The 16,481-nt window shown below is 47.6% G+C and overlaps 1 long non-coding RNA gene across 1 annotated transcript in view; it reads right to left on the bottom strand.

Annotated features, from left to right (window-relative positions):
* Positions 1–2,223: 2,223 nt before the first annotated feature.
* Positions 2,224–16,481, bottom strand: part of LOC130543065 (uncharacterized) — a 106,557-nt gene continuing 92,299 nt past the window's right edge. Inside the window, exons 2-3 of the long non-coding RNA XR_008958091.1 lie at positions 4,719–4,815; positions 2,224–2,335 (exon numbers count right to left, since the gene is read on the bottom strand). This is a non-coding gene — a long non-coding RNA (uncharacterized LOC130543065). The remainder of the gene's footprint in view (positions 2,336–4,718; positions 4,816–16,481) is intronic.

The following is a 16,481-nucleotide window of genomic DNA, read 5'->3' as shown; positions in this document are numbered from 1 at the left end:
AGAAACTGCTATGGGAGAGGGTACCGGAGGTAGAATCCTTGTGAAACTCCAAGGTCACCAGCTGAACACAGGAGGCACAGGTCAAGGGATCTGGAGATGCAGGGGTTGAAGGCTGCTCTGAGCTACCTCTGGGAGGAAGGGAGGGAAGGAATGAGAAGGAGACACTGCCTGCCTCTGGCCCATGCCAGCTGCCCACCGACACCATCAGTCTACGAGCTGACACAGCCTTGGCTCAGGATGGGATGGCTTGGGTCCCTCAATCCTCAGTGGGACAGCTGGCCCCAGGGCTCAGAGACATGCTGAGGGAGATGAGAGGGAAAGCTGCCCCACCCAGGTCATCCCCTCCGTGAGCAGACAGCCCTTAAGAACTGCTAAAAAAAACCCCACTAACAGGGTTGAAAGAAATGCCATGGATGAACTAAGGCATAGAGATATGTAAAATAACATTCATTTTTAAGTTCAGAGCTGTTATCTCAGGAAGTGGGGAGAGCTTCCCTGATGAAGACTGAGGGGAGGGCAGGCCATGCTGAAAAGGGAGACATGGCTCTCCTGATTGGGGACCTGCAGCCCCCTTCCATGGCAGGGCATCATCCTCGCATCATACGAGATCCATGGAAGTGTTCCATCAGGGCCAGATGTTTGTCTCGAGAAGGCTACCCTGGCATCGGACTGCACAGGGCACCAGGGACGAGGGCCAGATGGAGGACGGACAATACCCCGGAGGCCAAGGGCAAGAGCAGAGGCACATGACCTTGAAGATGATGATGAAATGCAGGAGTTGGCAGCATCGAGCCGGCCCGAAAGTACCATGGGAGCAGTGCCCACAGCTACACTGACTGGGTGCCTTCTGTGCCCGGTGTGGCTGACTTCAGTGGGCTCCAGACTAGTCCTGTCCACAAGTCTAGGAAGTGTGCACCACCCTCGGCCTGCTCTCCCCTTGCAGCTGCTAGGAATCACGGTCACAGACCCTGGTCAGCTTTTGTGGAAACCAAGCAGTGGCTCCCCCGCACGCTGCACCTCTGGTGGTGGTGCAGTGCGACCCTCGTGCCTGGCCAGACACTGATGTCTACCTGTCTCCACACAAATCCACGGACAGGAGGGTGTCCCTGAATTCCACAGCATCTGATGAGACAGATCCACAGAACCCAACACCCAGTGGGTCACTCGGGACCTCACCTATGGTCATGGAGCTCCCCATACCCTATTTCTGTCACTTCCCACAGAAAGCCTGGTTCTGATCACCCACAATACCATACATCCTGGTTGCTGACCTGGGGTCATGCCATGAACCCACATGGCACCTTTCTTTAAGTGAAGGCTATGCCTACACCTCCTAGAAAATATTTCTAATGAAGTACAAGTCCATCAGCCTATGGTGTGAAGGGTAGCACACAGCCTGCATGGTAGTAGTCAGTAATTCTAACAAGGGTTAACCCCACCCCCAGTCTCACAAAACCTTCCTCCATCCCCACTGAACTCATGGTCTGCCCTCAGAAAACCCTCCAGAAAACAAACCTTTCATCTGAATGCTCTCTTCACCTTCTGCTTCAAATCTTGTCCAACCACAATGATATGAAACTAGAAATCAGTCTCAAGAAAAAAATGGGACAGTCAAAAATAGGTGGAGATTGGGGGGCCTGGGTGGCTCAGTTGTTAAGGATCTGCTTTCAGCTCAGGTCCTGAACCCAGGATCCTGGGATCTAGCCCTGAATCAGGCTCCTTGCTCAGTGGGAAGCCCGCTTCTCCCTCTCCCACCGCCCTGCTTGCGTTCCCTCTCTCGCTGTCTCACTCTCTGTCAGATACTTAAATAATCTTTAAAAAATATGTGGAGATTTAACAACATGCTACTGAACAACCAACAGTCAAAGAAGAAATCAAAAAAACTTTAGAAGTACCTTGACACTGATGAAAAAGAGAACCTACAAAAACTTATGGGATATAGGAAAAGTAGCTTTATGGGGGAAATTCATAGAAATTCAAGTCTTCATCAATCCATGAGAATGCTCTCCAATAAACAACCTGATTTATGTGGTAAAGAAGTAGGAAAAAAAAAAACAACAAACAAAGCCCCAAATCAGTAGAAATAAGGAAATAACAAAAAGGAATGCATAAATAAATCTAACAGAGACTAAAAAGACAAAAAAAAAAAAACAATGAAAATGAGAGCTGCCTTTTTTGGAAAGATAAACAAAACTGAACAAACTTAGCTAGACTCACCAAGAAAGACAGAGGACTCGAATACAATCAGGAAAGAAAGATAATGGATTCCTGTCTCATATCAAAATCAAAAGAACTCTTCAACCTTGGACACAACAACTTCTTGCAAGCCACGTCTCTAAAGGCAAAGGAAATAAAAGCAAAAATGAACTATTGGCACTTCATCAGGATAAAAACTTCTGCTCGGCAAAGCAAAAGATCAACATAACAAGAAGGCAACCTATGGAATCGAAATAGATAACTGCAAATGATATTACAGATAAAGGGCTGGTATCCAAGATCTATAAAGAACTCCTCAAACTAGACACCCAAAAAATGGGCAGAAGACACAAAGAGACTTCTCCAGTGAAGACATACAAATGGCCAACAGACACATGAAGAAACGCTCCACATCACTTGCCCTCAGGCAAATACAAATCAAAATGGCAATGAGATACCACCTTACACCAGTTAAAATGGTTAAAATTAACAAGACAGGGGGCAGCTGGGTGGCACAGCAGTTAAGCGTCTGCCTTCGGCTCAGGGCGTGATCTTGGCCTTATGGGATCGAGCCCCACATCAGGGTCCTCCTTTATGAGCCTGCTTCTTCATCTCCCACTCGCTCTGCTTGTGTTCCCTCTCTCGCTGGGGGTCTCTATCTCTGTGGAATAAATAAATATAATCTTGAAAAAAAATTAACAAGACAGGAAATAAAAAAAAGTCAGAGAGGATGTGGAGAATGCGGAGCCCTCTTACACTACTCGTGAGAATTCAAGCTGGTACAGCTACTTTTGAAAACAATATGGAGGTTCCTCAAGACGTTAAACACAGAGCTATCCTACGACCCACCAATTGCACTACTGGGTATTTACCCCATAGACACAGAGTAATGAAAAGAAGGGGCACCTGTATCCCAATGTTCATAGCAGCAATGTCCATAATAGCCAAACTGTGGAAGGAGCCAAGATGTCCTTCAGCAGATGAATGGACTAAGAAGATGTGGTTCATCTATACAATGGAATATTACTCAGTCATCAGAAAGGATGAATACCCACCATTTGCACCAAGGTGGATGGACCAGGGGGGGATTATGCTAAGTGAAATTAAGTCAAGCAGAGAAAGATAATTATCATATGGTTTCACTCCTATGTGGAATGGAAGGAATAGCATGGAGAACATTCGATGCAGGAAGGGAACAGTGAAGGGGGGGAATTGAGAGGGGGAGACTAACCATGAGAGACTACTGACACTGGGAAACAAACTGAAGGTTGCAGAAATGGAGGTGAAGGGGAATGGGTTATCCTGCTGATGGGTATTAAGGAGGGCACGTGTTGGGGTGCCTGGGTGGCACAGCAGTTAAGTGTCTGCCTTCGGCTCAGGGCGTGATCCCGGTGTTATGGGATCAAGCCCCACAACAGGCTCCTCCGCTGTGAGCCTGCTTCTTCCTCTCCCACTCCCCCTGCTTGTGTTCCCTCTCCCGCTGGCTGTGTCTATCTCTGTCGAATAAATAAATAAATTCTTAAAAAAAAAAAAGGAGGGCACGTTCCATAAAGAGCACTAGGTGTTATACGCAAACAATGAATCATGGAACACTACATCACAAACAAATGAAGTACTGTAGGGTGAATAACAATTTTAAAAAAAGAGAAAGATATGAAATCCATACAGGAAAACTGTCACTATTTGCAAATGACATGAAATCCCGAAAGATTCCACAAAAAAAAAAAAAAAACCTGTTAGAATAAACAAATTCAAGAAAGCTGCAGGATATAAAGTCAATATACAGAGACCTGTTGTCCTTAATTTTTTCAGATTTTATTTATTTATTTGACAGGAAGAGAAAAAGCACGAGCAGGGGGAGTGTCAGAAAGAGGGAAAACCAGACCCTCACTAAGCGGGGAGCCCAACACGGGGCTCGATCCCAGAACTCTGGGATCATGACCTTAGCTGAAGGTAGACGCTTCACTTATGGAGCCACCCAGATGACCCAGCTTCTTGCATTTCTGCATACTGATGACACACTTTCACAAAGACAAATTAAAAAAGCAACGCCATTTACAATTGCATAAAAAATATAGAAATAAATGTAACCAAGAATGAGAAAGACAGTACACTCAACACATGGCAGAAAAGAAATGAAAAATATGTATGTCGAGGGGGGCAGAATGTATGGGTCAACGATTTGGAAGGCAACACAAACAAATGGAAGCATACACCAAGCTCCTTAACCGGAAGAGTTAATTATGTGAACATGTCCATCGTACCCAAAGCAAATGACAGATGTGATGAAATCCCTATCTGAATTCCAGTGGCATTATTCGAGGAAATAGAAAACAGTCCTCAAACTTGTATGGAATCACAAAAGACCCCAAATACCCAATGCAACCTGGAGAAAGAGGTACAGTCAACACACTCCTGGATTTCAAGCTAGATTACAAAGCTGTTGTCATCAAAACAGGATGGTACTGGCAGAAACACACACACCAGGTCAGTGGAACAGAACAGAAAGCTCAGAGACTTACCCACACGTAGATGATCCTAACTTACGACACAGCAGCAGAAGATGTGCCATGAGGGAAGGACTGTCTCTTCAGTGAGCGGTAACAGGCAAACTGGACACTAAATGCAGAAGAGTATAACTGGGTCACTTTCTTACACCACACACAAAAATTTTAATGGATGAATGATTTGAACATAAGAACTGAATCCATATCCAAGAAGACACAGGTACTAAGTCTATTGACAATGGTTTTGGCAAAGAGTCTTCAGATCGGACACCAAATGCAAAGGCAACAAAAGCACAAATAAACAAGTGGAACAACTTCAAACTGAAATCTTCCACGTGGCGAAAGAAACCATCAAAAACTTAAGAGGCCACTGACCCAATAAGAAACAAATATCTGCGAATCATATGTGTGAGAAGAGGCTAATATCCAAAATGCACACAACACTCATACACATCAAAACAAAAAAAAACTATATAAAAAAATGGGGGAATATGTGAATAGATACTTTCCAAAGATGGCACACAGGTGCCAACAGAGAGAAAAAGTTGTTCAACATCACTAATCATCGTCAGGGAAACATCAGTCAAACGCACAATCGACTATCCTCTCACAACTGTTGGAACAGCAATTGTCCCAGAGACAGACACCAGGTGGGGTCAAGGGTGTGCAGACGAGGAGACACTGTGCACTGTTGGTGGGAATAGAAATTGGTGCAGCCACTGTGACAAACGGTATGGAGGTTCCTGAAAAAATAAATACAACTACCCCAGGACCCAGTAATGGCTCTACTGAGCATTGATTTGAAGTACACAAAAATGCTGCCTCAAAAAGACAGATACACTCCCACGTTCACTGCAGCATTATTCACAAGAACCAGACATGGAAACACAGACCTTGGGGTCCTTATGCCAAGTAACTCAGAAACAGAAAGACCAATACCAGATGCTCTCATGTACATTCCAAGTGGAATAAACAAATACTGAACGCATGGATACTGAGAGCAGATTGGTAGGTGCCAGATTCGGGGATGGGGTGGTAGAAATGGGTGAAGGTGGTCAAAGTCTCAATGTTTGAGTGAGAAAATCCGACAGTCATGAAATGTTCTGTCCAGCATGGAGAATAAAACTAACCCCGCAGCATGGGGTATAGGTTTCCCTGCTCTTGAAAGTACAGGGCTTCTGAGAAACCTTGCACAGCAGAAATGGTGTCAAGAAGGAATGACCATTAATTTACACGAACAATTAGACAGTGTGCTCTTAGAAATTCCTTCTCTTCGGCTTTTCTTAGACCTCAAGACACAAGTTTCTAACGGAGGCCCGGCATAAATGAAGATAAACCACAGCAGAGGCTCACAGGCACCATTCAAAGTTTTGATGGCTGGATGCTGAGAGCGGTTCCCAGCGGAAGGAGCTGGTTGGGGTGCACGCCGCCTCTGTCGTGCTTCTCCCCAAAACAGATGCTCAACGCGATTCTCACTGTTTACCTTTTTTCATAAGAGGGAAATCCTCTTCAGGTCTCTTCCTCTTACTGAAGCTGGGCAATAAGGTAGTTCTTTCAAGAAACCCCAGTCTCTTACAGTGAACGTTTAAAAAGTGGGGGATACTTGTACTTGAGCATTGCTGAGGGAGGAGATGTGAAAGGTTCTCCCAGACACAAACCTCAGCAGATCCACTGGGAATGGAACCTTCCTCAGCATGCGGAACACGGACTACCTCCTACCCCCAGAAACCCTCTCCTTCCCCTCGATCAGGACAACCCACAACAGCTGGGAGTTATCCCAATTCCTCCGTTCTCCCGCTCCTAACAGCTAACCCATCAGCAAATCCTGTGAGCTCCATTGTAAAAATGGACACAGAATAGGTCTAACCACTCCATCCAAGGCCACCAGGATCAGGGCCCACAGATGATGTAAGATAAAAATTCCTTTTATAATTATAATTTCTCCTAAATGGAGGAATTTGAGACAAAAGCACCTTTCACAAGAGTACCAAGAAATCAAAATGATGCCCACAGAAGGCTACCTGCTCCATGGTCAGCACAGGTAACAGAAGTGTTCACTGTCTCTGGACTCCTGCCCTTTTCTGCCCAAATCTCTGAAGCACACAGACCACTTAAAATCAGAATTGGAGAACTGCTAGACACCTTAGAGATGTCTGGCACCATTCCCTTGGATTGCAGAATAAAACACAGTAGATTTTTGTCACAAACTAATTTCAACATGAAGTGCCCCCTGGATGCACTAAGTTCTTTCTCTGCAAATGTTGACTAATGTAAGTCACTGTCATACCATATAAACACTACGATGGCTGGGAAGTCATCGTAGGTAAGGGAATATTTTAGCCATGTTTATAAGCATTGGCTCACGTTGTAGAGAGGCTGAGCTGAGTGTTTTTAAATACTATTTCAGACCTGTTTTACAGCACACTCTGAACATACCAGAGCCTGAATCAACTAAAAAAGATAGTTGGTTTCAGTAACTTTAATACCAGAAAAATATTATACTGTCTGTATTCCTAAGGATCTTTGAGAATCTTACCCAGAGGTCCTCCACTGAGATAATGATCTTAATGATCACCATGGGCAGATGTGAAAAGGCCCGATGAATTCGTTCCACTTGTCCACAGGACAAGAAAATCCTGATACTTGATAGGTTTCTAGATCGAGAAGACCAGAGATAAGAGGGAAATAGTACCCTGTATGGAACAACAAGGGATTTAGAGTCAATTTGGGGATCCCAATTAGGTTTCTGACACTAAAATCCTCTGTGACTCATATCATCTGAGTCCCTGTCTAACCATCTGAAAATGTGCCTAAAAATATCTAAACCCTAGTTTGAAGTTTAAGAGGCAGAATGCTACAAAGAGCCAGTATGATGTCTCTCAAGAACAGGTGCTCAGGAAGCCATAATTGCAAATGGGTCTATTTCTGTTCAGAAGAAAGAACACATGTTGAATCCATATTTCTAATAGATGACTCACCAGATGATTTTCAAACCTGAAGGAAGGCAAAGAAGTCGCTCTTGTGTCATATTTCACTCAGAAATCATGTTGTTGGACTGGTGAGGATGATACGATAGCAACGTCATCACTAAGAGTGGGGAGCTTCTAATTTACATACGGCCATGTTGACCCCCTTAGCTCAGAGCCACCAGAAAGGGCGGCTGGGGAGGGGGCACCGCCATCACTATGAGTGGGGAGCTTCCCAATTCCATATGGCCATGATGACCCCCTTAGCTCAGGGCCACCAGAAAGGACAGCTGAGGGGGACCACAGGCCAAGGCTGCCAGGTGTGGCTGGGGAAGGCAGAACTCTGACTTAAGGCTCAACTCCTGTCTAGGTTATTATAATGCTCTTCACAAAGAAAGTGCCATTGTGTGTGAGCCCTCATGTAGAAAAGGTTCAGAATTTCCATTGAGATTCCCTCTCTGACCTTTAGGATATGTAGCAAAGTTAAACATTGAAGGACTTCCTGGTTTTCTTTTCGCTATGACTGTGGCTCAATTCCCCTGTGGTCTAAGAATAGAATCTAGTTAATTTCAGGGTTTAACATTTGTAGACTTGATTCATGGCCCCACCTATCATCTATTTGGGTAAAGAGTCTATGACCACTTGAAAATAATGTATTCTGCACTTATTATGGAATGTTCCCTATATGTCAATTAGGTCACACTTGTTACCAATGTTTTGTCTGCTTTTTCTGTCAGATATTGAGAAAGGTATATTAAAATCTTCAAACAATGCTGCTCTATTCAACGTGGTATCGGAGAATCTACCAGTGTTAGAAGGCAAGAGAAACAAAAAGTATAAGAATTGATGTTTTTCTTAAGCAAAAGGTCACTTTCTCACAATGCCTTCACATGATTTCACATGGTACCAGAGACCTGCATTTGCCTCTAGGAGGTTGCAGATGAAGGCAATTGCAAACTCTCACAGTGGTTTATCAAATACAATGACCTGCCTGTTGACAGTGAAACTCTTATGAGCCCACGAGAGGGTGCTGTGACACTCAGGTGTGGCTGGGCTGGCACAGAGAACCAAATACATTTCCCTGCCTGATGTCTGTGAGGAACAGATGCCCCCACTGTGAATGAGACCCTGCCACTGAGCTGTCCAGAGATGGCCATCCTCACGGAGGATGAGGATAATGGACAATGTCTGAGGAGACCTCATCTCTCTCTTTTATCTTTTCATATTTTTGACAGTGGACAAATCACTGCCTAGGAGTCCCCAACTACCTTAGTCTCATCTGTGAATGACCAAGAGTTTTTACAAAACACTTAAGATTTTCACCTCACAAATGCCCACAACCACTTACAATAGGGATTCAAAAGTAAGCAAAGATAATGTTCGTTGGAAGAGAGGTCATGACCACTGTTGTTTCTCACTTATATGCTCATCTTCCTTACCTCATGGTAACATAACCACCTTGATTCCTGCTTCCGTCTTCAGGAAGGCTGAGGTGACTTGAAGGGCATTACCCTGACATCGTTCTTTCTTAGCAATAAGATGTGGCCATTTCCCTAGTCCTACACACCCAAAGTTGAATCGGAATCAGGATTGAGGAGGCTGATGAGAGTTGAAGGTGTTTTCCTGTACATGGTGGTTTATTTCCAATAAGGATGGGTCAGAGTCCTTGAAATTCTAGAACCTTTTCATTAATGCTTCCTACTCGTGAAAGATGATGTACATTGGTCTTTCCCTGTATAGTATGGTGACTCAGAGAAAAGTGCTTAGCCCTTTCATCAGACTTCCACGACCACTTTGGGGCTGGCTTCCATATTCACAAAGGATGATGTTAGGGCTAAGAGGGTTCCTGTACACTGTTATTTCTTACAGATAAGTGTATGGCATTTTTATTACATTGCCAGAACCACTTAGCGCCGGGCTTGCCGGCCACCTGGGGACTAACACTAACCCTAGGTGGGCCCCCGAGGGGCCCCTCCCAAGGGGCCTGGCACCACAACGCCGGGGATTGGGGACCCCAGAGCCCAGTGCTGGAGTCACCCTGCCGCCCCGCAGCAACCTGGGCTGCTAGGGTCGCCACCAGTCTTTCAGGGCGAAAGAACGGGCAGGGCCCTCCAAGCCCCCGGCAACCTTCGAAGGCCCCCCGCGCCATTACGCTTGGGCCCGCACTCCCTCTCGCCAGTGCCCTCACCTCGGCCTGCCCCTCCGCCTGCCTCAGAGCTGGAGGAACGGGGCTGGTGGACTCCTGGGGGCTAACACTTACCCTAGGTCGGCCCCCGTGGGGCCCCTCCCAAGGAGCCTGGCACCGCAATGCCGGGGATTTGGGACCCCCGAGCCCCAGTGCTGGACTCACTCTACCACCCCGCAAGCACCCAGGGCACTAGGGGTGTTGCCAGTCATTCACGAAGGGAGAACGGGCAGGGCCCTCCGATCCCCCTGGGACCTTCGAAGGGTCCCCGAGCAAAAACTCTGGCTCGCATGCTCCTGCTCCCCAGCGCCCTAAACTTGGCCCACCCTCCGATCGCTGCAGAGCTGGCGGATCGGGCCTGCTGGCTTCCTGGGGGCTAACCCTATCCCTAGGTCGCCCCCAAGTGGCCCCTCCCAAGTGGCCTGGCACCGCATGCCACAGATTGGGGTCCCCCAAGTCCCAGCACTGGACGCACCCTGCCGCCCGCCACCACATGGTGCGCTAGGGGCGTTGCCAGTCCTTCAGAGTGACAGAAAGGGCAGGACCCTCGGAGCCACGTGCGACCTTCGAAGGCACCCCGAGCCAAAGCCAAAATGCTCTGGCCCACGCTCCCGCTCGCCAGCTACCTCACCTCGGCCCACACATCCATTCGGGCCGATTGAGCCTGCCAGCCTCCTGGGGGCTAACCCTAACCCTAGGTCGCCCACCGAGGGGCCCATCCTAGGGTCCTGGCGCCCCAATGCCTGGGATTGAGAATCCCCAAGCCGCAGCACCAGACTCACCATTTGGCCCGCCGCCACCCGGGCCGCTATGGACACCACCGGTCATTCAGGGCAGAAGAACGGGCAAGGCCCAACTACCCCCGGCGACATTCAAAGGCCCCCCATGCCAAAATGCTGGGTACTACGCTCCCACTCGCCAGCGCCCTCACCTAGGCCCACACCATCATTCATCGCACAGCCGGCGGATCAGGCCTGCCGGCATCCTGGCAGCTAACCCTAACCCTAGGTGGGACACTGAGGGGCCTCTCACAAGGGGCCTGGCACAGCAATGCCAGGGATTGGGGACACCGAGCCCCAACACCTCACTCACCCTGCTGACAGGTCGCCAACCAGTCCGCTAAGGGCGCCACCGGTCATTCAGGACGGGAGCATGCGCAGGTCACTCCGAGTCCGCGGCGACCTTCGAAGGTCCCCCACGCCAAAACTCAGGGGCCCACACTCCCGCTCACCATCGCCCTCACCTCGGCCTGACCATCTGCTCGTGGCACAGCAGGCGGATCGGGCATGCTGGCCTACTGGGGTCTAACCCTAACCCTAACCCCTAACCCATAACCCAAAGCCCTGAACCCTAACCCCTAACCCTAACCCTAACCCTAAACCCTGACCGTTACCCTAACCCTACCCTAACCGTAACCCTAACCCTAAACCCTAAACCTTAAACCCTAAACCCTAACCCTAACACTAATCCCTAAACCTTAATCCCTAACCCTAAACCCGAAAGTGTAAACTCTAAACCCTAACCCTAACCACTAACCCCAAACCCCAAACCCTAACCCTAAACCCTAAACCTACCCCGACCCCTACCCTACCCCCAACCCTACCCCTAACCCTACCCCTTCAGCTAACCCTACACCTAAACAGTACCCTAACCCATACGCTAACCCGTACCCTATCCCTAACCCGGACCCTAACCCATACCCTAATCCATACCTAACCCTAACACGTACCCTAACCCATACCCTAACCCTAATCCGTACCCTATCCCTAACCTGCTCCCTAACTCATATCCTAAATCTAACCCTAAACCGTAACCAAACCCGTACCATAACCCTAACCCGTACCCTAACCCTAAACCGTACCCTAAACCTTAATCCGTACCCTAATGCATAAACCCTAACCTGTAACCCCTAAAGCCAACCCCAACCCGTACCCTCACCTTACCATAACCCTAACGCCTACCCTCACCCGTACCCTAACCGTAACCCATACACTAACCCTAACCCGTACCCTAATCTGTACCCTAACCCTGGGGATTGGGTACACCTGAATCCCACCACGGGACTCAGCCTGCCACCCCACAGTAAACCATGCCCCTTGGGGCGCCACAGAGCATCCCGTGCAGGAGAACTGGTAGGGCCCACCTGAGCCCCCAGTGATCCTCAGCGGTCCCCTACACCCCAACCCTGATGCCCACGCTCATCCCGCTCCACGCCTTCCCTTCAGCCTGCCACCGAGCTCCTCGCAAAGCTGGCAGATCAGGCCTGCCGGGTTCCTGGGGCGTAGCCCTGACCCTAGGTCGGCTGGGGAGGGCCCTCCCCCGGGGCTTGGGGCCGCAGCCCTGGGGACTGGGGACTCCTGAGCCCCACTGCAGGACAAAGCCTGCCACCCCGCAGGAAACCGTGCCTCCTGGGGCTCTATAGAGCATACAGGGCTTGAGAACTTGGGGAGTCCCCCAGAGCCTGTCCTCAGCTTTGGCAGCCCCCGTGCCCCAACCCTGAGGCCCATGCTCACTCTCCCCCATGGACTCATCTCAGGCTTCCACGGTTCTCGCCGCACAGCCTGCAGATTGCCGCTGCCGGGCTCCTGGACCCTAACCCTTACCCTAGGTTGGCCACAGAGGGGCCCGTCCCCAGGGTCCTGGCACCCCACTCTGGGGGATTGGGGACACGCAAGCCCCACCGTAGGACTCAGCCTGCAGCCCACAGGAAACCGTACCGTTTTGGGGCACAACAGAGCATTCAGGCAAGAGAATTGGGGCACCCCCTGAGAGCCCCTGCTGGTGAACTCCGACCTTTGTGGGCCCTTCTGGATGAAACCCCAAGGCTCACATTCACCCACCCTTGTGCCCTCATCTCAGTCGGCCTGGGAGTTCTCTGAGCACTGGGCAGTTCAGACCTGCTGTCTCTTGAGGCCTAACCTAACCCTGGATCTTCTGCTGAGGGTCCCCTCCCCATTTGCCTGCCTCCAAGGTACCAGGCATTGGGCTCACCTCTGCACGACTAGAGGACTCAGCCTGCCCCACAGAAGGAAAATGTCCGTTTGGGGCTACAGCAAGGATTCATAGTAGGAAAATCGGAGGGCCCCCCTCAGCCCATCCCAGGGAACCCCCACTTTCAGAGATCTCCCCGGATCCAATTAGTAGCTTCACACTGACCTTTAAACTTGCTCTCCACGGAGATTTTTTGAAATTCTCCACACTTCCAACCGATGGCATCATCCAGCTTCAGTGCCTTACCCAGCTTTAGGTCTTGAGATGGATTAAAATGGGAAGTTATTTCACTGATGACGACGTACTGGTGACCAAAATATACATGCATAAATGCTTCATATCACTTGGCTTCAGGGAAATTGAAATCTAAACCCCTATAGATGCCATATCACACGAGGCCGAATATCTAAAAATAAGAAGACATGAAACTATACATGTTGGAGAGTATGTGGAAAAACAGGGACCCTCTTACACCCCTGTGTGAATGCAGTCCAGTACAGCCACTCTTGAAAATGGTACGGAGTTTCCTCAAGAAGTTATAAATAAAGCTACCCTATGTCCCAGCAATTGCACTACTGGGTATTTACCCCAAACAGAGAGAGGTAGTGAAGACGGGACACATGCACCCCAGTGTTCATAGCAGCAATATCCATAATAGACAAACTGTGGAAAGAGTGCAGATGACCATGGACAGATGAATGGATAAAGAAGATGTGGATCATATATATAATGGAATATTACTCAGCCATCAGAAAGGATGAATACTTACCATCACACCGACCTGGGTGGAGCTGGAGGGTATTATGCTGAGTAGAATAAGCCAATGAAAGAAAGGCAATGATCATATACTTTCACTCCTATGTGGAATATCAGAAACAAGGAAGAAGACCATAGGGGAAGGAAGGGAAAATAGAATGGGAAGTCATCAGAGAGGGAGAAAACCCATGATGGACTCTTAACTATCACAACAAACTGATGATTCCTGGAGCAGAAGTTGGAGGGGGGGTAACTGGGTGAGTGGCATTAAGGAGGCCACACGATACAATGAGCACTGGGTGTTACACACGACTGAAAATTTATTGAAGACTACATCTGAAACTAATGGTGTACTGTAAGTTGGCTAATAGAATTTAAATTAAAGAATAAAAGACCTCGAATAAACAATCCTAAACATTTGTATGGAACCACTAAAGATACTGAACAGCCAGTGCAATGTGGAAAAGAAAAACAAACCTGGAGGACTCACAATTTCAGATTTCAGGTTATACTACAAAGCTGCAGTCATCCTAACAGGAGAGTACGGCACAAAAATAGACAGCGACCAAAGGAACAGGATACAAGTTCAGACAGAAACCCACAATTATGTGGTCCATGAATCTTCCACAAAGCAAGCAATGATATCAAAGGAAAAAGGACAGTCTCCACAACAAATGGTGTTGGGAAAACTAGACAGCTACGCACAAAAGAATGAAATTAGACTGCTTTCTTACACAATACAGACAAACACAAAACAGTTTCAAGATCTCAATATGAGACCTGAATCCATAAAAATCCTACAGGAGGGAAGACAGTAACTTCTTGACATGGACCATACCAACGTTTTTCTAGACTGTGTCCTGAGGCAAAGGAAATGAAAGCAAAAATAAACTATTGGGAATACAGCAAAATAAAAAGTTTCCACATGGCAGAAGAACAATGAAAACGTAAAAAAAATAAGACAACCTACTCAAGGGGAGAAGATATTTGCAATGATCATATGCAATAAAGGGATAGTGTCCAATACATATACAACTGATACTACTCGACCCCCAAAAAACAAATAATCCACTTAAAAAATAGGCAGAAGACATGGACAGACATTTCTCCAAAGAAGAAATACAATGGCCAACAGTCCCGTGAAAAGATGTTCACCATCACCCATCATCAGGAAAATGTAAATCCAAAGGACAATGAGGTATTACATCAAACCTGTCAGAATGGCTAACATCAAAAGCACAACAAAGAGCAGGTGTTGGGAGGATGTGGACAAAGGGGAATCCTCGCGAACTGTGGGTGGGAATGCAAACTGTGGTGGCCACCGTGGAAAACAGTTTGAAGGTTCCTCAAAAAATTAAATATAGAACTATCCTACGATCCAACAATCACTCTACTGGTATTTCCCCAAAGACTGGGAAAACAGTAACTTAAAAGGATACGTGCAGCCCTATGTTTCTTGCACCATTATTTACAATATCACAATATGGAAGCAACCCAAGTGTCTGTAGAAAAATTGAAAAACGAGATGATAGATGTGTGTTATCACACACACACGCGCGCGCACACACACACACACACACACACACACACAATGGAGTATTTATTACTCGGCTTGAAAAAGAATGAAAGCTTGCCATTTGCAGCCACATGGATGGAGCTAGAGAGTATTATCCTAACTGAAATCAGTCAGTCAGAGAAAGACAAATCCCATACGATGTCACTCTTATGGGGAATTTAAGAAACAAACAAATATAAATAAATAAAAGAGAAAAAGGAGACACACCAAAATACAAACTCTTAACAAGAGAGGAGGTGGATAGAGGGATCAGTGAAATAGATGAAGCGGATTAAGAGGACACTTTTCTTGATGACCACTGAGAAATATATAGAATTACTGAATCACTCTATTGTACACCTGAAACGAATGTAACACTGTATGTTAGCTCTACTGGAATTAAAATAAAATTTTTAAAAAGATTTTTCTTTCAGGAAGCTCTATGAAAAAGCTTTTCCTGTGCACTGTGCATAAGCCCTACTTGGGAGCATTCACTCTACAATAATTATTCACTCTATGCCTCGAATTCAGATTTCACTGAGTTCTTACTGTGGATCCCAGCCCACGGGAGCCATGGTCCTTTTCTGTCCAGGCTCAGCACCTATGCAATCAAGATTGGAAGTAGAGACACATGTCACTTCACAGCCCAGAAAGCTATTATTGTTTCTGTTTCAGTGTGAGAGAGTCACAGACTTTGGGACAGGTTTCAGAGCAGGTTTATTATGGATCCTGGATCTCTACTTCAATGTTCATTGCCTGGATCCATTTGGCTAATAGGTTCCCTGTGGATGGGCTTGCTTCCAAGCGCATACATAGAAGATGCAAAAGTGAGTGGGCTTGGTGCGGGACAGGAAGAAGACCAAAAGCAGACAAGGGTCCGACCCCTCCCCTGATCCAGGAACTGTTACGGGAGAGGGTACGGGAGGTAGAATCCATGCGAAACTCCAAGGTCACCAGATGAACACAGGAGGTATAGGTCAAGGGATCTGGAGATGCAGGGGTTGAAGGCTTCTCTGAGCTACCTCTGGGAGGAAGGGAGGGAAGGAATGAGGAGACACTGCCTACCCCTGGCCCATGCCAGCTGCCCACCGCCCCAACACGCATCCATCTACACAGCTGACACAGACTGGGCTCAGGATGGGCTGGCTCACGTCCCCCGTGCTCAGTGGGACAGCTGGCCCCAGGGCTCAGAGACAAGCTGAGGGAGATGAGAGGGAAAGCTACCCCACCCAGGTCATCGCCTCCTTGAGCAGACAGCCCTTCAGAACTGCTAAAAAAAAAAAAAAACACTAACGGGGTTGAAAGACATGCCATGGATGAACTAA

Source organism: Ursus arctos, unplaced genomic scaffold, assembly GCF_023065955.2.
Source record: "Ursus arctos isolate Adak ecotype North America unplaced genomic scaffold, UrsArc2.0 scaffold_7, whole genome shotgun sequence".
Classification (NCBI taxonomy): Eukaryota; Metazoa; Chordata; class Mammalia; order Carnivora; family Ursidae; genus Ursus; species Ursus arctos.
The sequence above is the reverse complement of the archived record's forward strand: the minus strand, read 5'-3'. Positions and strand labels throughout refer to the sequence as shown.